The sequence below is a fragment of the Microtus oregoni genome, unplaced genomic scaffold (genome assembly GCF_018167655.1).
Source record: "Microtus oregoni isolate MIOR12 unplaced genomic scaffold, Mior012 000097F_ref0000449, whole genome shotgun sequence".
Lineage (NCBI taxonomy): Eukaryota > Metazoa > Chordata > Mammalia > Rodentia > Cricetidae > Microtus > Microtus oregoni.
The window spans coordinates 2,042,676-2,067,370 of NW_024544710.1; the positions used below are offsets into that span (position 1 = coordinate 2,042,676).

The window sequence follows — 24,695 nt, forward strand, 5'->3', positions numbered from 1 at the left end:
CACCAATTGATCCGTAAAGCATTTTAGTCACCAAGACGAGGGGCTACGCAAGGTCGGATGTCCAAGTAGATTATATATTGAAAATATGCATGTACATTATACAACGTTTATGTGCCTTTCCTATAAGCTATAAAATAGAGGATAATCCTTCAATATCACACAAAATGTGCAAATTTGGTGGTTCTCGATCGCTCTGTTTTTTTTTTTTTTTTCTTTTTTTTTTTTTTTTTTTTTGGTTTTTCGAGACAGGGTTTCTCTGTGGCTTTGGATCGCTCTGTTTTGGTACAATCATAATTAATTTTCATCTTAATTACTTTTTTTTAGAAAATATAGTTTGCATGAAAACTCCAATAAGAAGTCGGGACTTTTCCGCATTTCTGGCCACTCCTCTTCTGGTCTCTCCCGCCTTCAGCGTCACGATCATTTAAAACCCGGCAAGTGCTTGCCGCAGCCATGTTTGCCAGTTTCCCGTGGATGTGAGCCTCCTCCGAGGTCTCTGTCCATCTACCGGGGTCTCTGGGAACATTTTTAGTTCCCTTACCACCATGCCTTATGGTGTATTTAAGAAAATATATCAAGATTCCATAATATTTTTGAAGATTTTATATGTTCTGGTAGGCTTTTCTTGACACGTCTTTCATATTTTGATATTTGTAATATTTTGGGACAATTTTTCATTTTTAATGACTATTTCCTTGTCAGTCATTTTAGTCGCCATCTCTGTTTTGTGGACTTTTGTGCACTTACCTTTCTTTTATTCCATCTCTGTTTTTGCCCATGGGGGCTACAGTAAAATGTGTGCCCTTCTTCCCTGTCCCTTCACTCCATGTCCAGTGGGGCTGTGGATACTTACCTGCTTTTTATTTCGTTTTGTTTTTTTTCCCTCTTCCTTCTTTTTCTTCTTCTAAACTTGCCCATCTGGGCTGAGGATACCTGCTCCTTTTCTTTTTTTCCTTAGCCCATCGGGGCCATGGATACCTGTTTTTTTACAAGAAAATGTATTTCTTGGTCCATCGGGACCTCGGATACCTGCGTTTAGTCTTTCCTTGCCCATCGGGGCCTTGGATACCTGCTTAATTTTTTTTTTTTCTCTTTTTGCCCATCGGGGCCGTGGATACCTGCTTAATTTTTTTCCCTTGCCCATCGGGGCATTTGGTGGATGGATATAAGTTGGTTTTGTGAGTTATTATTGCACTACCTGGGAATAGCCATACCTCTTTTCTTTCCTCTTGCTGGGCTGCTGATCGTTTGGTGGTGTGTGAGTGAAACCGTGGCTTAGAAAAATGACTGCCCTTAAGCTGAGTGGGTGTTAAGGCCGTGGAGAGCCCGTTTCCGCCATGTTACAGTTGCTGCGTGACATGAGCCAGTTATGGCAAGAATTAGGGGGTCGAGGTAGACAGTGGACTGGACAGAGGCAATCATGTGTGCTGCACCAGCCAAAGGCTTTATATGTGTGTGGGTTTGGACTTGATTTGTGGCTTTTTAAGACTCATGGTAACTGGAAGCAGAAAATCAAGCTCTCGTGTTCGTGTGTGGTGTTATGTGAAAGGAGCTTTTATAAGACTTCAGGATAGAGCTTGAAATCGATGTTTCGATATTGGTGGGGGGCTCTGCCCAGATTCTAAGGAGTGCGTGTTAGGGTTTATCAAATGGTGTCTCGGCTGCTCTACCCAAGGCTCGACAACCCCACCTTTATTCTAATGTATAGCGTGGAAATAGGGCATTTAGGTTATACAAGAGAAGATGGCGTCTCGAGTTCTTGCTGCAGTATGAGGTAGCGGGCTTTGTTTTTCACAGGCCAGTCTGGTGGCCAAAGTTAGCCTAGAGGACAATGTAGCACATGCTTTGGGGTGGCCAAGATGGCGATGTCACGTGATTGTCCTCGAGGGTTTTTTTTTTTTATATATTCTTGGCGGGCTTAGTCTTGGCGGGCTTTACTTAGCCACGCACGGCGGGCTTTGTCCTTGTCCAAGATGTACTTAGTGCATTAAGATGCGAGTGGTTGGTTTTACCTTGTGCCACTCGAAGCCCAGTTGGAAGTTTGCCACTTAATCAGAAGTATTGGTTGCCTCTTGACTTAACTAGTCAAAAATGGGCACTTCTACTTGGTGTAGAGGATTGAAGTAGACTATGAAGACTCACTGTCCTAAAAGGACTTGAGTTACCTTGGTACCTCTTTCGTCATCGTTTTAAGTGGCTACCCAGGTGTGAAGGGACGCTTTTAATTCTAACATTTGAGGTGTTGAATGATGATCCGATCTGAGAGACTTGAGGGTGGAGGTTCTTAAGGTTGAGGTCGATGTGGATTGCACATTGAAGCCTCACCTATTAAAAAGAAAGAAGAGAATCATTATGAGGTCAGGTTAACGTATCTCTCCGAGGAGAGTAATTTATCTGCTTGCTCTCCTATTTGTCTAAATTGGTCTTTTGCAGTGCTCTATATGGTGGTACAAGCTAAGCCTCACCGCATTTCTTTGTATTGGTTCAGTGGCCTGAGACTTGTCTACTCACTCCCTGGCCTCGGATTTAGTTGGCACTGCCGTGTTAAGCAGTTCTCCAGGCCTGCTGTGGGCTTAGTGGTGACACTGGCCAGAGTCGTAATGGACTACAAGTAAAGCCCTGGCCAAGAGGTGGAATCCTGCCTCCTTCCACAGCCTCGTCTACCCCATGGCTAATGCTGGGGTTGAAATTTGATTTGTGTGAAGGTTTTGGATGTCAGCGAAGTTTGCTAGTGTGGTTTGCTAGTGCTTGAATCTAAAGTTGGAGTGATTATAGAAATGTATTTAAGAGCTTTACTGCTTGTAGAATTCAATTGAATCACCTTATGCTTTCAGTCCAGAATCCTTAGTGTTTTTAGCTTCTTTTAAATTCATTAACTTTTTTGGCAGATGATACTCAAGTCACTTAAATTTACATTCTTTCAAACTATCTATTGAAGTACTGTTAAACTTTTAAGAGTCTTATGACACAGATATTGTTAATGGAAAGTTAATCTTGTGATTGGATATCAAAAGGAGTATTTGAAAATCTACTCTAGTCCAGGCTTTGCTTTTGTTGCCATTCTTGATACTACATTGACTAATGACTCGAGTGGTCCGGTGTCCTCTGTCGGACTTACTACTGGGATATTAATGTCCACATAGCAACTTTCTATGGCTCCTGGCCTTTGTAGCATCCAGTTTCTTTTTAGACCTAACCAAACACTGCTGCCCTTGCCCCTGCCCCCAGCCCCAGCCCCAGCCCCACCCAACCCCAGCCCTTCCCCCCCCCCCCCCAGCCCAACCCTAGCCCTGCCCCAGCCCAGCCCCAGATTCTTTCAGCCCTAGCCCCAGGCTCTAACCCCAGGCCCTTTCTCCCTAGAGACATTCCAAACTTCACTGATTGAGATCAAAAAATGCCGTGCCCATTACTTGTCCTGACTTTCCCCTCCATGCTGACTGCCCGAGTCATGATTTTCACTTAATGCCACAGTCCTACTTGTCCATGGCCTCTAATATTATAACAAAGAACTCTTGTCCCTCATGTTAATCAAGAAACACCAATTGAACAAGAGTTTCATTTCAGAGAATTACCATCAAGGCGTGATCTCCTAAGTCTCCTTTCTTAAAGAAAGGAAAAACCATTCTGTCATTGCTGCATTAGCCACAGTCCCAATTTTCTGAGCAGTGCTCAGTAGTCTTTTCTCAGTCTTGAGCACTCTTTGCACTAATTCTTATAGTCCATAATTGATTCATTTGGCTAGACTCTAGCTAGTCCAGCCCCATTTGCATTCAGCAGAGGGGCAAATACAAGTCTGTTAACAGACAGTTAAGGTGCTCGCTTCCAATTCTCAAGGCCTTGGCTATTAAAGGGGGAGCCACCATAACCTGGCATTGGTGCTATCACCCCAGGTTACAATTTTTAAGTTGATGATGGACATAAATTCATTTGTCCATGATACTGTATACTAGTCCCATCAGCTCCCCTATTTCAGCCGAAAACTTTGCATGGGAACATTGATACGGACGATCCTAATTAGAAACTGAACCATTTCTCAAGGTCCTTCCTTGTACAGCTTTGCTTTACGTTAAGAGGGTGCTGATTATCTAAAGCCTCTTATACAATTGTGCAAAACTGCAGTTGCTCAAGCCCCATACCCTCACACCATAATGGGTGACAATAGAGGGTGCCACCAATAAGGCCCTTTGTTCTTGTCTTTTGGCTGTGCTGGGATCAAACTTAAGTCTTGTGCACGCTGGTAAAGCACTCTGCCACGGAGCTATATCACCACCTTGTGGCTGTTTAAGAGTAAGTCTCTTTACGGAGCCTGGGCTGACACTTAATACGGGCATTGTCACCGCTTCTGCCTGTTTTTATGTGCACAGCTGCATTTGTCCTTATTCCTGAGCACTGGATAAAGAAACCAAACTCAGTCATTTATTTAACAAGACCTTTGAACTCAGATTCAAACTGTTTTTGTTTAGAATTTCCGGGCTGATCAGGAACGTACGATATAGCCCAGGCTGGCCTTGAGCTCAGGATCAAGCCTTTATTTCACAAGTACTGGCATAACTGGCATCCACCGCCATGCCCTGCAGTCTCCCAGACTGTGAATGTGCATACTTCATTTAGCTATAGTAGTATGCCTTGGGTAATAACCTTAACAACCAGTTTTATTGCAGCAAGAGGTGCCTAGTACTTATGATCCTTAATACAGTAAATGTACACAGTGTTAATTGCCTCATAGATATTATGTCCACAGTTGTGCCTTTTAGATCTCAACTCCTGTACATATCAAAGCAAAGAGGCTCACTAACACTATAGTCTCTTTCTTGAAACTATAAAAATGATTCCAATATTGTTAATGGTCCTTCATTTAATGGAAACTATGTAGGGGCTGTTGATGTAAAGCCTTTGTCTCAGCCTGCTAATGCACATAATGATAATTTCAGAAGGATCAGTTTTAGCCTCATTTTGAGGTACCGCAGTAGTGGCGACCTATAAGGTCCCATGTTGTGGCTTGCTAATAACGTCTGATTGCATTTGCTCTTTTCTGTTGGCTACAGAAGGACATCACTGGCCACCCTTATGCATTCCCTTTCACCAGGGAATGCACATTGCCGAAGATTCTCATGTTTGAACAGTCAAAGTGTAAAACTATGATGGTCACAACCATGTACCTTGAGTACAACTGCGCATGACTCCTTCCACTTGAATAAGATCCTACTCTCAGACCCTTTTGCAGTACAGCAAGGGTCACTAATCTCTTGGCTTCTCCGTCTTCCTAGACACTGAGTCAGGATCTCTCCTCTCCTTTCCACTGCCTTTGATTTCCAGCAGTGACCATTACTTTAAGGTCTTAATATTTGTGGAAAGGATGTGGTTTTAATAAACCACACTGTGTCCCTTGAACATTAATGTACACAAAAGGGACATGATTCATTCATTTTAATAAGAATATTTGGCCAGTTAATGTGCAAAATTGCACTTCTCCACGACCTTATTACTTTGAGGACCATTGTGTCTCTTTTGCACTATTGCAAGGTCCCTGCTAGGGGACCATTAAAATACAGTGGAAATTTTCCTTTGTCAGTAGACAAAGTCAGATTCTTTCACCTTTCATTTGCAGTACGGCAGGGTATGCTGATCAACCAAGGCTGCCTTCTTCTGGACTGTCAGTATGTATTATATGTTGTATGTATGTATATGCGTTTCCTCCTGCTCTGTGCACTAGAAAAGGATCCCACTCACTCCTTATAACTTTTAGGAGGAAGTGGAAAGTTCACATGCACAGTGGCTAAGCACTTCTTGTATCAGAAACCCTATACCCTCTTCCTCTGCTTTAAAGCAGAAAGAGGTTTTCCCACTGTGCCTTTCATTTGGACTTCAGTGTGCATTAACGCAGTTGTCCATCCTTACCTTTGGAGTAGGATTTTACATCCTTGTACTCCTTTGACATCAGAGGCACATTAATTATTTTTTGAGCACTTCTCTCTTACGTATATTAATATGTACGCTTACACCTATGGACCTGTGTAGCGCAAAAGGTTCCTACGTTTCTACCTTTTGACTGGGGCTGCTGAGGAGTGATAACTGCTTATAACCTCAGCATCTGGATGACTGATTGCTGTGCAACCATGTCAAGAGTACCACTTATTAGTTGGTACTCCGTACTCTCTTTACATACCATTAAAGAGTACTGACCAACTGAGCCCCTGAGTTATTAATAAGTGTGCGTATTTGCAATTATGAATGCCTAGAATACTATGTTCTCATACCCCCTTTGCATCACCGCAGGGGCTGCTGATCCATCTAAAACATCTGGGACTGTTAATGAGCACAGTGGTTATGACCAACGGCTTATTCGGGGACTATTAACAGGCACAATGGCAGCTCTTGATGGTTTATTTTCTACTCTGACATGTTGAGCAAATCTCCTCCTCTAGTTTCCCCCTGGCATAATGAAGTAAAATACTGCAGTATGCCTATGTTTTGTACACCCAACAGTGGCCCATCTTTCCATCCCTTTTGCATTGCTCCAGTACACAAAACCCCAAATAGCCACGATCTCATACTTTTTTGCAGTCATCCCTCTGCCCAGCCCCTAGTTTGTCCATGGACCACTCTTATGGACTACTAATTCTCACAATGCAATGTTGAAGACCTTGGCACCCTTTTCCCAGTTCCATCACCCTGTCCCGTCTGCCTCTTTGTTGAGCCCTTCTCCTGACTTAAAGTCAACAATCCCAGACGTCATCAGCTTACCCGCTGCACATGGCTGCATTGTTTCAGTTGCCCTCTGCTTGGTCCTCCCTGTTGAACGGAAACAACTCCACCACACTACACTGTCAATTACCTGTGTGTCATTAATGAACACAGCACCGATGGACGGTCCCACTTTTCAGCCCATGTGTCCCAGAGCTCCCTGCAACTTTGATGTATTTGTACATGTAAAATTTCAAAAGCGGGCCAAAGCTAGGTGGATGAAGCAACACTCTTCAGCCTGCATTTCTTAATTACTCCAATTCCAATTGCTGGCATATTCTAGGGCCAGGAATCATTCCTGCCCACCTTTATTAATGCTTTATTGTTCAAAAAAATATTTCAGGCAACTTGCTCAGGGAGCTGGATTGCCACCTTTTATTTGGGGCTTTCCTTATACATTATCAACTGAAAATTGTCTCCCAAAGAAGGAGGATGAGCTAGTACTTTCTTTACACCCTTCCTCCAGGAGCTGACCGCCTGCTTAACAAACTCAACTTGTTTCTCTTGGTATATTGCTACGTACAGTGCCAACTGCCAGAAAAGTTTGTACAGTGCCAACTGCCAGAAAAGTTATTGATAGTTTATGCCTTTAAGAAAGGCCTCTGGCTTGCCAGGTGGAATTGATTCTGTGATCATTAGCTTTTCTGTAGTAAAAATATCTTCCTTCTACTATATATCTGATGACCAAGCAGTGTCTCTCATTTTACTGAGGGTGGCGAGTCTGTGGAGAAACCACTGTAACTGTTATTCCAATACCGTCAAAGTGCTTGTAGAATGGCGTTCTTAAGGCCAGGATGTATGTTTGGTCTGAACTACCAGTTTAAATACAAAAGTCAATCTTTGTGTGGCCTTAGTATCATTGCCTTTAAGGAACATGACCAAACATTTTAATATTTAAATTTGGCCTGACATTGAACGCTAGCCCCTACTGACTTTAAGAAGGTGGTTGCGAAAGGATTAAGTGAGAGGGCATGTCAAGTTGTCTTTGAGTAGGCCACCATGTGATTAATTCACTCTATCTGCCATTAAATTTGGGCAATGATTTGAAGTAGCTTGGAAAAAAAAGCCACCCTAAAGTGGGAACTTAAATAAAATGATGGAGCCTGTTTCCCCAGTTTACATTTTAATATATATATATATATGCCTAGACCTAATCATTCTTGAGAGTACACTTCAAAGAGATCCGCCTATTAAGAAAATATCTGTCTCTATTGGCGCCGAGTATTTAAGCTTTCTGGTTTTCATTCTTTAATTATTGTGCATGAATGAGTGTGTGTGTGTGTGTGTGTGTGTTTGCATGTGCACTTGAGTATCTGTACTCGTGCATTCGCATTGGTGACCAGAGAGCAATGGGAACTGGTTCTACCTTGTGGGTCCCTGGAGATAAAAACTCAGATCGTCAGGTTTCGCAGCAAGTGCCTTCACTCTCTGAGCCATCTTGCCAGCCCGCTCCTGGGTACTGAATGTGACATTGCTGATGAAACCACAGTTCTTCAAAGTTTCTGAAAAAAAAAATACCATTTTTCTGAGAAGGATGTCAAGAAATCGACCCAGTTCAGGATACAGGTTGAGCTTCAGCCCTTCAGATGGCTACAGAAGACTCTGGAATACGGTAAGTAACTACTTTGTAGCTACTAGGCAAACTTTCCAATTCGATTTTTCATGTACGTGCCAGCCACTGAAAAGTCAGTGACTAAGTTCCTCTCAACTTCTACACAATGCATCTGTATGCCAATGAAATTGTAGAGTTGATATTGTGTGGCCAGCCCTATGCCTGGGAACACTGAATGAGAAGCAATCCTATTTTACATAATTTCTTCTCGATGCTTGTGTTGTTGAAGACTTAATGTAAAATCAACACTGGCAATCGTTTTAGGAAATGATGGTCAAATATTGTCTAGTGAATTCTAAGTATTTTAGAAAGTCTACTGGGCTTGCAAGGTCGTGACTTCTTCTTAAAGAGGAAAAGTGTGCTTACATTGCACCCTTGGTCCAGATTACTTGTGCCATCTGGGTAGCCCAGTTGGTTGATTCGAATGCCATCTGCTCTTGCCTTTTGGGGGCATATAAAGATATTAAGAGTACAGGACCCAGCCATTATACTTGGCAATATGCCAAGGATGGCAAGGGCCAGTCACTGAGTCCCAGAAGCCTGAGCTTGGGAATTGAGTGTAAGAATTGGGAATATAAATTTGATAATTTGGCTTTTTCAACCATTTTTACTACATTTCTTCCCCAGAACAGATGACAATGGCTCATACAGATCAAAAGTGACTTTTTTAAATTTACAATCTTTACCTTTTACCCAAAGGGCAATGGAGAAGCCTCATCTACTTTATGCTGTGGTTTTTGCACCCTCCTCTCATTTTCCTTTTTAAAATTAATTCTTTTATTATTGGTATTTTTTCTTTTGAGACAGGATTTCTTTCTCTGTGTAGCCTTGGTTGTCCTGGAGCTTTAGAACTCAAAGCTGGCTTCAAACTCAAAGAGATCTGCCTGCCTCTGCCTACGAAGTGGTGCCTAGCTATGGAGAGCTGCCTAAGAGAACTGCCCCTGAGTTGCTTTGGGGAAAATGAAGCGCTTCCTGGAGCGCTGCCTGGAGCGCTGGGATTAAAGGTGTGTGCCAGCGCTCCCCAGGCCCTCCCGTGTTTCTTCAAGGGTACTTTAAGTTAAAAAAACATACTTATTTCTGGAAGCAGAACAAGGTCCAGCTGGAAAAACATTCTTGCCCAGAACACATTTTGCATTTGTTTTGCCCTTGGGCATGCAAATGATCTTCAGTATCATTTTAATTCCGCTAAAAATTCCTTCCTTCTCGCCTTTTCCCACATTCCTAGGTCAGCACCTAGGGATAAATGCAGAGGTATTGAATCCTTTGGGAAAGAAAACCGTGCCATTGTTTTTCAAATTCAAGTACAAGTAATGCTGCAGTCGGAAACACCTTTTCAAGGAACAAAGTTTCCTGAGAGTATAAAGAATGTGTCTGCCTTAACCTTAGCACCACCGACTGCCTGTGCAGACCATCTGAACCCATCACCCACACCCAGGCTTGCCTAGGCACCCAGTTCTTGCAACCTGCCCCCTCTGGACCTAAATAGAGGTTAGAACTCAAGAGTTCAGACAATGGCCTAAAGGAAGCTAGTGCTGCCGGTATTCACCATCCAAACCACCGTCACCAATGACCATACCCTTTTCAAAAGAGATCGGGTTGTGCAGCAGGCAGCTCTTTGATAGCAACCTGGTCCCACATGACCCCAGTGGCACTATAAAGTACCCATGAACCACACCTGCATTAAACCGTGTGAGTGGAAGTAGTGGATTTTGCCTGCTGATTGTGCAAAACCCTGTGCCGGAAGCAGACCAGGCCTCTGCATATGCCCTGCCCTATAATGTAGCCACTGCCCAGCCTGCATCCTGCCCTCCCAGTCCAAGGAGCCCGTTCTGCCTGTCTTTTGCCCTTAGTCCACCGGCTCACTCCTGGGGAAGATCTGTGTAGTCATCAGGGAACTTCGTTACTTAAGTTTTTAAAAAAGGAAAAGAAACTGTCTCGAAAAACCAAAAAAAAAAAAAAAAAAAAAAAAAGGAAAAGAAAAGTCTTTGAAATGTGGACATGTTTTTCAATTTCAAAAACTTTTTTTCTCTTCACAAGTTTTAGAACTTGGAATCCATGAGAACATCCTCGATTCTCTAACCAAGTTCTTACCATCCCAATTCAAGAAACACTGGTCTGTGCATATGGGTATTGTAATCAAATTATCTTTTGGCACCATGGTATAACTATCATTGGAACTTGTTTTCCAGGGATGAATTTGGAGTTGCTTCTGTGCCTCAATTGAAGAAGGATGGCCTGGTTTTAGAAGAATGGATTCTAGACAGCATCCAAAGGTGAGTATAAGGTAGAGTTGATAACCTGGCTGATTGAGCTATATATAATCTGTCTTTAAGGGTCTAATGTGTCAGGTTATAATTCCTAGATATTTTGTTGTTTTCTTTTATCATTTGGGTTTTTCTCAACAGTTCTTATAGTCTAATAAAAGCCTTGTCTTTCTTCACAGGGATAATTCTGGCAGACGTCAAGGACTGCCAGCAGCTGATACAGGCTTCATTCAAATCCAGCAGCCCTCTCGTTTCGAGACTCTGGACACGCTCTAGCTAACCTGAGCAAACAACATGCAGGCCACATGAAGAAAAGGGTACTTGGGAGAAGTTTCTATTCTTGGGGTCCTGTCTGTTTTAAGGCTTTAGTTTTCTGCAGCCTTTTCTTGTAAAAGCAGAACCAGCCATTCCTACACCATTTTCTCCTTGCTTATAAACGTACATTTTTAAACTTCTGCCATGTATTGGGTCTGTTTCCTTTATACTGAGATCGTGTATTTGATCTGTTTCCTCTATACTGATATGAGCTCCACTGAGGTGGAAAGGGTAGTATGCGTATTCGATCTCCATTTCATGAGAAGAGTGAGAGAGGCAAATCAATAAAGCACACCTCTTCTCATTGCATAGTCACCAGTGAGACCCTTGCCTTGTGATTAGGCCTTGAAATGGTTCCCACCTTTCTAAGACAAACTTGAATCTGTTCTGCTTTGAACCGCTTAAAAGGTAACGCATCAGAGGAACGACAGCCTGTGAAGGCTAGTTTCTGGTACTCTGGCCTTTAGCGTTTGACACAAGGACATTTTGTGGTTGCTCTGATTATCCTTGAGCTCTGCAGATGCAATGCTGCATCAGGTGCTAGAGACGCACCATAAGGATGGAGCAAACTACGTTTCTATTCATTTTGGCGGTGTTCCAGCATGGTATTACTTAAAGCACCAGTTAAAAGAGGGAGATGCCCCACAACCAGGTGACAACAGGCACTTTGATTAATATAGACCACTGTTTGCTCTTTCAGAGGTCCTGAGTTCAACGCCCAGCAAGCACGTGGTGGCTCACAACCATCTCTAATGAGCTGGCGCCCTCTCCTGGCTTGTGGGCACACATGCAGGCAGAACTGTATACATAATAAATCTTAAAAAAAAAAAACACACGGGGAGCTGCAATGAGAGCTGGCGCCCTCTTCTGGCCTGTAGGCAGAACTGTATACATACCTAAAAACACACACACAAGGGAGCTGGAGAGATGGCTAGCTCAGCAGTTAAAAGCGCTGTCTGTTCTTCCAAAGGTCCTGATGCCCTCTTCTGGTCTGCAGGCATACAAGCAGGCAGAGCACTATACATAATAAATAAGTCTTTAAAAATAAAATACACACACACACACACACACACACCATTATCAAAGAAGTCAGAGGCACATGTGGAGGATTTTTACAGATCATAAAAGGCTTCATAGCCTAATCCTTCCACTGGTTTCAACTCTAGTTTGCTTAGCCCTTTTATCCCTAGCGTTATTTGATTATAAAATATACAAGTGCTTAAACATCCCCAGCATATTTGATTATAATATACAAGTGCTTAAACAATCTGTAAGGATTACTCATGGCTAGACACCAGAGAATAAAGAGCTCAGATGGGACAATTCTCATGTCACTAAGTTGATAGGCATAACATAAAGATATATATATCACCACCAACAAAAAGTCTATATGATTAACAGAACTGCTGAATACCACATAAGGACGCACATTTCCCGATGGACTTGACTTCAGTAATTTGGTTTTTCTTTCACCTTTTTTCCAGATCTTTCCCCAGAAGTATGGACTTGTTGCCTTGTGGTGCTGGCGACCTATTCCCTTTGACGACCCCTAGGTGGAGATGGGGCATGAGGGTCCTCCAGGGGAATAACTCACCAGCACTGGGCAACAGTCCTAGCCAGGAGAATTGGGGGAGACACTTCGCTGAACCCAGCAAGGAAGATAAAGAGTCAAAGACAGTCACCCAACATCAAAATAGGTAAGTTTTCTGGAACAGTGTAATAAGTAATGTTAATTTTGTTTTCCATTGTAATCAGCCTTTTATTTGTATGAGTGATCTGTCTGCATGTACACTTGCACGCCACAAGAGGGCATCGGATCCCATTATAGTATAAATGGTTGTGAGCCACCATGCGGTTGCTGAGAATTGAATCCTAATGCTAGGTGTGAAAATAATTTTAATTTTGATCTTGTTTTCCATTGTAGCTAAGACTTTGACTTGTTATGTTTTATTTTGTTTGAATTTTTTTTAATAATGCATGAGTGCTCTGTTTGCATGTACACTTCATGCCAGAAGAGGGCATCAGATGCTGTTATATAAGATGGTTGTGAGCCACTGTGTGTTTGCTGGAAAGTGAGCTCAGGACCTGGAAGGCAGTCAGTGCTCTTAACTGCGTAGCCATCTCTCCAGTCCCATACTCGAGTTATAATTATCATTTGCTAAGAACAGCTTCCTGACTACCAGGGTAGCATCTCGCTGTGACGCTGTGAAAGTGGGGTGTGTAGGGTAAACCCGCACGGTGTACTAGGGAACTGTAACTCAGCTGTGCAAATGGTTCTTTCTTCTAGGAGAAAAGCTGCCACAGCCCTGGCAGTTCTCAAAGCCACCCTGGAAGCTCTGTAGGAGAACTTAACCAGCTGTTTCCACACTGCAAGATTCACTGTGCTTCCAGTGAGTAGCTTCTCTTTTTATGCTAACGTGAATGATAATGAATGGCTCTGGCTACAAGTGGAAACCTAGCTGAAAATGATCCAGAAGCATCTATTATCAGGCAGAATTTAAAGAACCAGCACCCTCTATGTCTTCTTTCCTGACATTCACCCAGCTTCTTTTGTTCTTTGTAGTTCAGTAGACCAAATGGTCATCCTTACCAAAGCTGGGCCTTCAGCAGGATCGCGAAATGGGAACACATGAAAGGAAGCCAGCGTTATAACCCAAGGACCAACATGCCTGCATCTTTTTTTTATTTATTTATTTATTATGTATACAACATTCTGCCTCGATGTATGCCTGCACGCCAGAGCAGGGCGCCAGATCTCAGTACAGATGGTTGTGAACCACCATGTGGTTGCTGGGAATTGAACTCAGGACCTCTGGAAGAGCAGCCAGTACTCTTAACCTCTGAGCCATCTCTCCAGCCCCCATGCCTGCATCTTAAAGCAACAGAATGAAGTAAGTTGCCAGCATTGCAGTCCTCTGGGGGTTTGCATTTGCTGGAAGGCGGTGCCGTGTGGAGTGTGGTGGTGGTCTAATGCCATGGTGTGAAGTTGGGCCAAATACATGCTGGAAGAGGACCAGGCTTCCACACTGGCAACTGGGCTCCTAGCAGCAACTCCAACAATAGCCTGCTCACCAGTTGCATCATAGAGAAATGTGGCCTCCCGCTGTCTTTGGATTGGTGCTCTGCCATTCATTCTCAGCCGTTTGCCTACTGGAAAGTCTTAAATAGTTTGTTTCCGCTGAAAGGATTTGTTTCTGTGACAATTGTACATTTAAGGTTTAGTGTTAAAAAAAAAAAAAACCTAAATCCTGAAGCAGCCATTATAAAGGATGTAAAAAACCAAACCCGTTTTCTTTTTTTTTTCCAAGCCTGTTTTCTTAAAGAAACGGGGAAAGTGAGGCTGACAATTAAAATACGCAGCCACCTGTGGCATTTGGCGCTTATGGAAATTAGGGAAACCATGTAATAGAATGTTAAGAGGTGTTCATTCTCTGTTTAAATTGGCTACTCTTTGGTTGTATGACTTTTGCCAATTTAGTCCCCTGTAAGACTTGTCTATTTAAAAGGTCAAATGAAATCGTGAATGGAAAGGGCTTAATATAATGCCTGGCAAGTGAAATGGACACCCTGGAGAATAAAGTCAACGGGCACTGCGTGCAAACACCCAGTAGTGCCTGAAGGGATCCCTAAGCATTAGAGCCTCTGCCTTAGAGTAGGGGATTATGATGTACTATTACTGGGGTTAACATAGGTAGTACTGGTACACGAATCACTTACTGTACTAATGACACTTTTCCCTTCCTTCCCTGTCTGCTTTTCTTTTTACCCTCTTGTTGAACTTTGCTTACTTCTTTCAATTGTAAGTGTGTACTGTGTTGGGTGTCTATTTCTTAATTGTTTTATACATCTATTTCTTCCTTTGTGTGTCTCATTCTTTGATGTATTCGTTTCTTCCCTTGATTTGTGTGTCTTTTTTCCTAGCCTTGTGCGTCTTTCTTGCTTTTTCTTTGATGTATCTATTGATGTGTCTATTTCTTCCTCACCTTGTATGTCTTTCTTCTTCGCCTTGTGTGTCTTTCTTTCTTTCTTTCTTTCTTCCTTCCTTCCTTTCTTCCTTTCTTGCTTTGCATGTTTTCCTCCCTTGCTTTGTTGTATGTCTTTCTTCCTCGCCTTGTATGTCTGTCTTTCTTTCTTTCTTTCTTCCTTCCTTTCTTGCCGTGTATGTTTTTCTCCCTTGCTTTGTTGTATTTCTTTCTCCCTTGCTTTGTTGTATGTCTTTCTTCCTCGCCTTGTATGTCTGTCTTTCTTCCTTCCTTCCTTCCTTCCTTCCTTTCTTCCTTTCTTGCCGTGTATGTTTTTCTCCCTTGCTTTGTTGTATGTCTTTCTTCCTCGCCTTGTATGTCTTTCTTCCTTCCTTCCTTCCTTCCTTCCTTCTTTTCTTCCTTTCTTGCCGTGTATGTTTTTCTCCCTTGCTTTGTTGTATGTCTTTCTTCCTCGCCTTGTATGTTTTTCTTCCTTCCTTGCTTTGATGTCTATGTCAAGTGTCTTTTACTCCTTCTCTGTGTACAGTCTATCTTACCTATTGCTGTGTTTCTCTACTAATTTCTTCCTAGCAGAGCTTTGTGCTTTGTCTTATTTTCTCCTCTCCTCTCTGTGATTTGTGCCTTGTCTTGGCTAGATGTGGCTCTGTTTTTTCTATCTGGTTGCTGTTTCTCATAACTCTTCTTTTACTCTTTCTGCCTTTCACGACTCTCCTTTGGGTCACATGTTGCTTGCAATCCTCTCCTTTCCTTGTGTTCACCTCACTTGCTTTTTTCTGTGTGATCTGCTTGTCAGTCCTTTGACTCAACATTCATATTTTCCTTTCTGCTGTTTCTATCCTTAGCACATGAGTCTCTTTACTACATCTCCTTTTTCCTTCTTTGCAGCTGTGTCTCTGCTATTTGTGATTTCTGATCTCAGCATTACTCTAGTGTTTGTTTCTTTATTTCCCTTCTACTTTCTCCCCTTGCTACTCACTTTGAGAATGCCAGTCTTTTTACGAGTTTGTCTCCCTCTTCCTCTAATCCTCTTGGATATTTCTGTGTGTGTGTGTGTGTGTGTGTGTGTGTGTGTGTGTGTGTGTGACAGAGGGTCTTCCTAGCCTGCGGAATATCACCAGTGGAGCTGTTCTTCAAGCCCTGCGGAATAATCTAAGAGAAAATCCAGCGCTTTGGTCAGGACTGAAGTAGACCTGAAAGGAACATGTAAAGACCCAAAGTGGAAGACAGACTTAAGGACCAAGATACAGAAGGCCTGTCTGAGCTGGCTGGAAAGTTTGAGTCTCAAGTTGGATGGACAGAATGCTGACAACCCATAGAAGAAGGGCTGTTTCTACAGGACCCATGTGAAGTCGACGAACTGAGACCTGCACCTGAGCTAAGTCTAAACCTAAGATCTAAGGACTCAAGCCTATATGGACTATAAGTTGGAGGCCTGTGGCCTAGAACTCTGGGGGGGGGGGGGGTTAAAACCCCAAGACTAAGGGAAATCTGAAGATGAGACCCTCCCAACTTTTATACTGCTCCCCCCCCCACGGACGTTTTCAGTACTCGCTTCTCAGATTTCCATTCATGCCAGTTTTACTTGATGTACTTTTCAATAATGTCATTTACCATAAAGGAACAAGCTTTTAGGTTGACAGCATTGTGCAGGGGTTGATCTTTAGTCTGTTTTAAACCTGATTTTAGCCATTTCTTAAAGTTTTGATGTTTTAAAACTTCCATTTCTCTTCATGTCTGCTCCTCTTGCGAGAGAGAGAGAGAGAGAGAGAGAACAAAATCCAGCCAGTGTTATCTAGTGTGACTTTTGATATTTCCCTAGCAGCCGTACAGATACTGTACTTCAATCCACCCTAACTCTGCAGCCTTAGGCTATGAGAAAGGAAAGCACCAGACTGTTAGGGGAAAACAGTAGCAGGCTATCTAGAGAAAATATGAAGATATGCTCCAGACCAATGAGAAGAATTAGACGAGCAATATGCAAATGTGCCAACCTGAGAAGCACCAGCCAACATCAGCTTCCTTCTTTGGGCTTAGGTGAGCAGGGTATGGAATTTCTAATAATGATAACAGTGATTAGATTTGGGACAGACCGAGGTCCGAACTAACTCCCTGTTCATGGTAGTGGCCAAGGAATTTTGGTGTATTCACTAAGTCCTGGGTTTAACACCCACCTTTAGGATTAATGATGAAAGAATTTAGGACTATTTAATAGGTTTCATGCTTCTGGTTCCCCCTATCCCCCTTTAAGAGGGAACTTGACTTTAATGACTGATACAACACAGGAGAAAAAAAGTGACATGCTCATAGCACATGGGCAACCACACATAGTTAACATTTGAAAATGCAATTTGAGTTTTTCCTGGAAGGAGTCAAGGACTGTAAATACCCGAGGCTTTGTGGGCCATTGGTCTTAGTTGCTCATTCTTTTAAAAAGAAAAGAAACCTTTTCAGAAGGTAAAAATCCCTCACTGGCCCATTGCTTTGGACTTGACCAAGCCCTGATCTAAACACCAGGGACTATGTCTGAATAACACAACTTATGCCTATCTTTGCGCTGAGTACTAAGGATGTGCTGCTTAATTATGGTCACTTCCAGCTAACATGAAGACATAGAAATATGTTTTATAAACCACAAAGCACACTAAAGCTTCTATGTCAGTGCTGAATGCATGCGTCTTACCTAGTGCGTGCATTCTCTGGACACAATGATTGCTGCAGGAATAACAAGTCAAAATATGTTTAGGGAAAAGAATTATATAACGATGGCTTGAATGAATGAAGGATAATCCATACTTCAGGCCAATGTGTTTCTATTGCATTGGTGATTTTCAGTATGCCAGGTAGCAGAAAACACATGGAAAGTGACTTTAAACTACAAAATATGCCCCAAGTATAAGTGACTCCCCTATTGGGATCACCTTATAACTTGCAAAACACCAAGCTCGGCACCAGGGATAACAAAACTAAAAGTTAAGAAAGAGCACAGTAAAGTGCTTGGTAAACTATAAAGCACTGCACAGCTAGCAATAGCTTCCTGTGCACAAATGAATGAGTACTAACTAACTCCTGTGTGTCAGGTATTATGTTAGGTACATAAAATACAGGATGAATTGTCTTGACTAACTCTGCCATGAAATAGAATGTTTCCATTCTATACTGCTTAATTTACAAGGTATGAGATCACAGTTAATTTAATCAGTCAAGACTTTAGTGATGAGGGCCAGCTAACACAAGAACATTTATTTGCCCTATAAAATACTACAGAAGTGTAGGACATTCCATATTTCCTATAGAAATAAAACTGCCTACATAATAGGCACAGGCTCTAAGAAATTCTCATTGTCTTCTTGGCTTACACTGAGAAGAATGGGACAAATAGTTAACCAGCTGGGTGTGGTAGCATATGCTCTGACTTCAGGCTGCTGAAACAGCAGGACCATTTGAACCCAGAACCTTGGGACACAGTGAGAGAAATCTTGGTAAACCAAGATGTTAAATGCCTGTTGAATGAATATACCAAGATTGATTGCCTATATATGGTATATTCTTTTTTAAAATGATTTAAACAGCAAAATGATTTAAACAGTGTTCTGCCTGCACGCCAGAAGAGTGCGCCAGATCTCTTGGTAGATGGTTGTGAGCCACCATGTGGTTGCTGGGAAGTAAACTCGATTTCTGGAAGAGCAACCAGTGCTCTTAACCTCTGAACTATCTCCCTAGCCCTCGGTATATTCTCTTTTATGGGCACTGGAGAGATACACAGACTTAAATTTATTTCATTTGTGCCCAAGGCTGAGAGTAATATGTATGTTGGTATTTTATGAACTTTGGGGTATCATATAAATGTACCAAATATTTACTTATTTGGTACCAATTTCCCAGCTTTTAGAATTCTGTCACGTTTGTCTGAATGTGCAAATAAAGCAAAGAAATTACTGTTGAACACTGAATATATGAGACAGTCGTCAGTGGATGAATGCAAGATTGAATGGCAATCATTTATTACAAAACAATGCCCTTGCTAGGCATTGAGATGCAAAGACCAAGCAGCATCCTTAGTGTCCCCTATAACTAAAGAAATTATGTGCAAGACTAATTTATAACTTGTAAGTTGCCATACATGCCCAGTAGTCAATAATTATTTGCTTTTATCCCCAGACACTGGGAATAGAAAAATTCATTACCATTATTATTACCCACAACATCATTGCCCACAACAGAGATCTGTGTGGAGCTTTATGAAGTCTGCAGTTCTATAAAGCTAGGACCTAGCTGTTGGCTTTGTATGTGACTAGTGACAACTTTCTGGGTTTCCTCATGGCTAAAGCTTCTTCAGAATGCTTGTCACCTAATACTTGCATCTTACTGTGCTGCATGCTGTGCAAACAAAGATTTGCTTTCTCTCACAAAGCATGCCCAGCATGTCTGAGAGCTAGGCCAGAACTGCTCTTGACTTCAATGATGAAATGAAAACAGAAAAAAATGGATTTGTATAAGGTGCTGTGCTAAGTAAATATTGAGCTAAGTGGACTGTCCTGTCCAGTGTCAGGTAGTTCCACAGCATGGACGTCAGGGAACAGAAGGACAGGAAGGGATCAGAGCATCAGATGCTACTACAATACTTAGTGTGGTCCAGAACCTCACAAAATAGAAGTACAATCTGAGGGTCAAGCACCCAGAGCATGAGCTCAGGCTGCTTCTAGTTGCTGAATCTCCAGTCACAGCTTCTGAGGTGCTGCTGAGATTCCAGATGTGTGTCCCCATGCCCAGCCTGTGGAACCTATCTCATTACTGAGTAAATACTATTTTAGTGCCTGACTGCTTGCAGTCGCTATGCTTGATGGATTAGTTCAATAGGTAGGGTCTTGAAGACCCACTGACTTGACCTAGAGATTTGAAAATCAAATGAAGGCCAAGATTCATTCAACATAAAATGAAGATGTCCCTAGTTAAGGACATCCCTAACTAAGACGTCCCTCCAAAGGTCATTTACTCACTGGCCTACTTTAAAGCCAGAATAAGGGGACTTAAAGTCTGACCTTAGCTCAGAGTGCAAAAGACGCTACTGGATGCTAAATGAAACACATCTGCTCCAAGAGGCACTTAGTGTGACTTACGGATGCCCTGAAAAGCAGACTGGTGTTCCTTATTAAATAGAAATATTAGCTCAAGCACTCTCTAGACTGAAAGGCACTGGCTTTTTAATTGACTCAGGTTAGACCACAGGAAGAATGTTACTATTCATTCATTTTCTTCATTCATTCATTCATCTGTTCTACAAACATTTGCATATAATTCTCAGGCCTTCCTTGTTTGGCTCCTGAGATGTGAAAGACAGAAACCAATAGGCACACCTTCCCCAGGACTGCTGAACACTGGGGACTGCTGCTTAGGTAGTGGCAAGACTCAGTCCCCAAGTAACATGCAGTTAAAGTCCCCACCTTCATCTCTCTGGCCACTACATGAACAGGAAGCTGGGTTTTGTAGTAAGCCTGCTCCTAAAGTTGCAACCCTTGTGCTCAAAGAAACGCTTCGATATTCTAGCTCATGACTTATTTAATCTATGACTGTGACCATTACTGATCAGAAGGGATGACAGTCACTTAGCTCCCCAACTTCTGTCTCCTTAGGATTATCCCTGGGGGAAACAACCCATTCTTGAGCTGCAGCAGGCTTTGAAATACATTTGCAAATTTTGTCTGCCTGAATGGGTCTCTTTCATAGAATCAGATAGCATACAGTAATTTAAAAAATGTTCTCCTTACTGCAAAAAAAAATAAATAAATAAAAATAAAAAAACCCAAAAAACTACTTAAGGGGCTTGCTATGGTAAATAATGCCAGTGGATGAAAATAACCTCAAGTTTTAACATGCTTGCATAAAATTTGAGAATAAGAGAATTGGAAACAATCAGAAAATTGGAGGAAAGAAAGACTATCAAAAAAAACTTGAAAAAATGCCTTCTTTAAGGAGGGTTGATGGTGCTTTGACCTCTTCTATTTTTTTTCACTCACAGAGGGTGGGACAGGAGGCAGAGTGAAGGAAAAGGTCAAGCCTGTGTCCGCAGAGCAGCTTACCTTTGTTCTCAATGGGTCTTGAGAACATCACTGCGGTCTGGAACTAAATTGGGACCGCCTTTTCTTTACTTGAATGCAGTTCCAATAACTAAAAAGTATTGATAAAGTTTGCTAAATGTTTCCAAAAATATATTTTCATCTAAATGGCTATCAGCTAAGCCTTGTGTTACATAGGAATGAGATACATTAATCAATGTGACCTCTATATCCAAGTTGCCTTGAAACTGAAGTCACAATTTGCTATAAAGGGGGCTTATTTATTATAACCCCTACATACTCTTAAAGTATCTAAACTGTACTTTGCTTGGCAAGCCAATGTTGCCATCCACAAATGGAGAAGGAAAGAGAAAAAGGAAAGACTAGGTGGAGCCAGGTTGAAGAGGTCTGGGAGTTCAACTTCTTTAAATTTTCTTTAAAACTAAGTTGGGCCAACAGACACAGCTGAAGTGCAACTGAGGTCAGGTTTTAACTTGTGGGATTGGCTGCACCCAGTAACATCCCTTTGTATGGGTAGGAATGGGGCTACAATTCTGGAAAGTGCACAGGAAAAAGTAACTAAAAGCCTTCCTTCCACAGTTTCTGCCATCAGTATGACTACCGATTAAGCAACCATAAGAGCACTTTATCATCATCTGCTTTGGTCGCATAAATGAACTTTGTAAACAAATCTAAAGACAGCGGCATCACCTCCCCAACCAACTGCGAACGAACTCTATACCGAAGCACGTGGAAGACACTTGGACTCGTGGAATGCAGAACTTCTTTGTTTGACTCTTGGGTGTTTTAAAGACTAGAAAAATGCTGCTTAGCATGCATGACCACCATAAGACAATCTAAAGTCATCTCTGTCACAATGAGTCAGGGTGGGTGGATGGGTGGGTGGGTGGGTGGGTGGGGGGAGCTTTATGTCAAATAAAATGTTTTGTTTTGAAAACATTGTGCTTGTATATGACAGTTTCTTCCCTTTAAATTTAGATAGTTAGTATTTTATGTATATGAATGCTTTGCATGTCTAGACATCCAATGTGCGAGTTATGCCCTTGGAGGCCACAAGAGGCTGTTGTATCCCAAGGAACTGGACTTAGAGTTGCCACCTTGTGAGTAGTAGGACTATAACCTGGTTTCTCCAGAAGAACAATTTAGTGCTCTTAACTGCTGAAGCATCTTTTCACCACTACCACTCCTGCCCCCCCCCCATTTTTTTCAAAGATACGTTTTCACATAGCCAAGTCTAGCTAGCCTCCAAGTCCAAAGTAGCCAGAAAAATCTCCCTAGCATTACAGGATTGCCCCACCAAGCCTGTTTTCCATGTCAGTTTTTAACTTAATGACCTTGGTTTTAGTCCCTTACACAATGGGTCTCACTGTGTAGCCCTGGATACCTGGCTGGCCTGGAATCCGTGTAAACCATGCTGGCCTCAAATCCATAGAGATCCACCTGCCAGCACCCCAGGCCTGCACCTCCAGCCCTAGCCAGTTTTTTTTTTCTCTTTAATCACTGGTGGTGGGTGATTTGAGGTCCCATTTTGAGGGAAGTTCGAGGGAATAATACTAAAAACACAAATTCAATAAAATTGAGAAGTGAAACACTATTGAGGCTAAGGAGTAGGTGGGGGGAAGAAAGAATATCGGTAAATTGTGGAAATGGAATGGACTGCTGCTGGGGGGGAGGGGAGGCTGAGTAGAGGAAAGGGCCACTATGTTTCTAGGTCCTAAATGATGAAGTTGCCTCATACAAGAGGAGGTAAATCCTCAGAAAAGTTTGTACTGTAAGTAATTTAGAGTTGGACATGATCTCCCTGGCCATAGCTAACCTGTAGAAGTGCTCCAAGAAAATAGAGCTTTCCTTTCCATCCAATGGACCGGAGGCAACAATGTTTAACATGTTCGCCTGGTTCCTAATATCAGGAGCCAATGGAAACACAAACCCTGTCTCCAATCTGATGGGGAAGACAGGTAGACAGGTACTGCAAAGGAGCCTAGGTGAGGGGGGTGCAGGAGTCTGTGGTACCAGTGCAGTGCGGTATCGCTGGTACCACAACACCACGTTGTGGGGAGGACTGTGGATAGACTTTGCAACTTTGGGCTAGAAAAGCCATTGAGTACTGAGAGCTCAGTAGTCTGTTCTCTATAGGAACTTGGAAGATAACAATGCAAAGAGCAGTGCAGAAGATGGGGGCCTGGCTTGTGACAGAGACAATATTAAAGACTCTGGCAGGGCTGTTTGCTGTTTTGAATTAAGATCCCGTGGTTCTGGTTAGCTGGGGCTGAAGAGTCAGCTGTGATTAACCACCAGAACTACTAATCTGGAACCTTTACATTCTGTTCAGCTGGAGCTAAGAAATTAGTGGTGATTAAGAAGAGACCAGCGGGGACTGGAGAGATGGCTCAGTGGTTAAGAGCATTGCCTGCTCTTCCAAAGGTCCTGAGTTCAATTCCCAGCAACTACATGGTGGCTCACAACCATCTGTAAAGAGGTCTGGCGCCCTCTTCTGGCCTTCAGGCATACAGACAGAATATTGTATACATAATAAATAAATAAATATTAAAAAAAAAGAAGAGACCAGCAAGCCGGGCGGGGCAAGCCGGGCGGGTGGTGGCGCATGCCTTTAATCTCAGCATTAATCTCAGCCCTCGGAAGGCAGAGGCAGGCGGATCTCTGTGAGTTTGAGGCCAGCCTGGTCTACAAGAGCTAGTTCCAGGACAGGCACCAAAACTACAGAGAAACCCTGTCTCAAAAAATACCCCCCCCCCAAAAAAAAAGAGACCAGCATCACTGAGGTGAAATCTTGGAAGTGTTTCCTGGGAACACAGGAGCACAAGGAAACTGTTCACAAGGAAACTGTTCTAGAGGCCGCCAAGCTTGTACCTCATGCTGGCAGCTGGACTTGGTAGTGTGTAAGAGTCACGTGGTACAGGTGGTACTGGTTTGAAGGCATGACGGGGTCATAGAGAGCAGCTGAGACTTGGCACTGTGAGAGGTCAGGAAAGGCCATTGCGGGACGGAAGGGGTCATGCAAAGAAGTTGAGGGTTGGTGCCATGAGGAGAGCCTATGGGAAGCTATTGATCAAAGTGTAGCCCACTTGCAGCAGACAGACAATCCCAGCATTTTGGAGATGCCAGTACTATGGGATGATCACCCAGAACAGCAACAGCAGTGGAGTGGAGTCAGCCCGAGCCTAGAAGACAAGCTGCGTGTGCTGGAGAGGGTGGAACTGAAGAAGTGACCATAGCTCTTTGCAGGAGTCTAGGAGGTTATGAGTGAATCCCGGATAACTAGACATTGAGTTATTTATACTGTTGGAGTTTGACTTTGCTTGTTTCAAATTGTGACGGTGCCCTGGTTCTTCCCTCTTGAAGAAGGTATTTAATTTTGAATTTCTTAAAGGAGCCCGCAGTTGAAAAGACTTATACTTTTAAAAGAGATTGAATTTTTTAAAAAAGAATTTTATTAAGTGTAGTGTTCTGCCTGAATGTCCACCCGCCGGGCAGAAGAGGGGGCCAGATTTCACTACTAAAAGAGATTGGATTTTTTTTAAAAAGAATTTTATTAAGGGTAGTGTTCTGCCTGCATGCACATCTGCCTGCCAGAAGAGGGCGCGAGATCTCATTACAGGTGGTTTGCAAGCACCGTGTGGTTGAACTCAGGACCTCTGAAAGAGCAGCCAGCGCTCTTAACCACTGAGCCATCTCTCCAGCC

The 24,695-nt window shown here is 42.7% G+C and overlaps 1 long non-coding RNA gene across 2 annotated transcripts; it reads left to right on the forward strand.

Moving 5' to 3' along the window:
• Positions 1-719: 719 nt before the first annotated feature.
• Positions 720-21,857, forward strand: LOC121442910. Of its 2 annotated transcripts, XR_005973611.1 has the most exons (8): positions 720-1,178; positions 8,278-8,356; positions 10,546-10,629; positions 10,800-10,937; positions 12,420-12,632; positions 13,223-13,325; positions 13,499-13,826; positions 14,740-21,857. It is a non-coding gene; the product is annotated as an uncharacterized LOC121442910 (long non-coding RNA). The 2 variants fall into 2 exon arrangements; XR_005973610.1 differs by lacking the exon at positions 720-1,178 and having other exon boundaries at positions 4,262-8,356.
• The last annotated feature ends 2,838 nt before the right edge of the window (positions 21,858-24,695 follow it).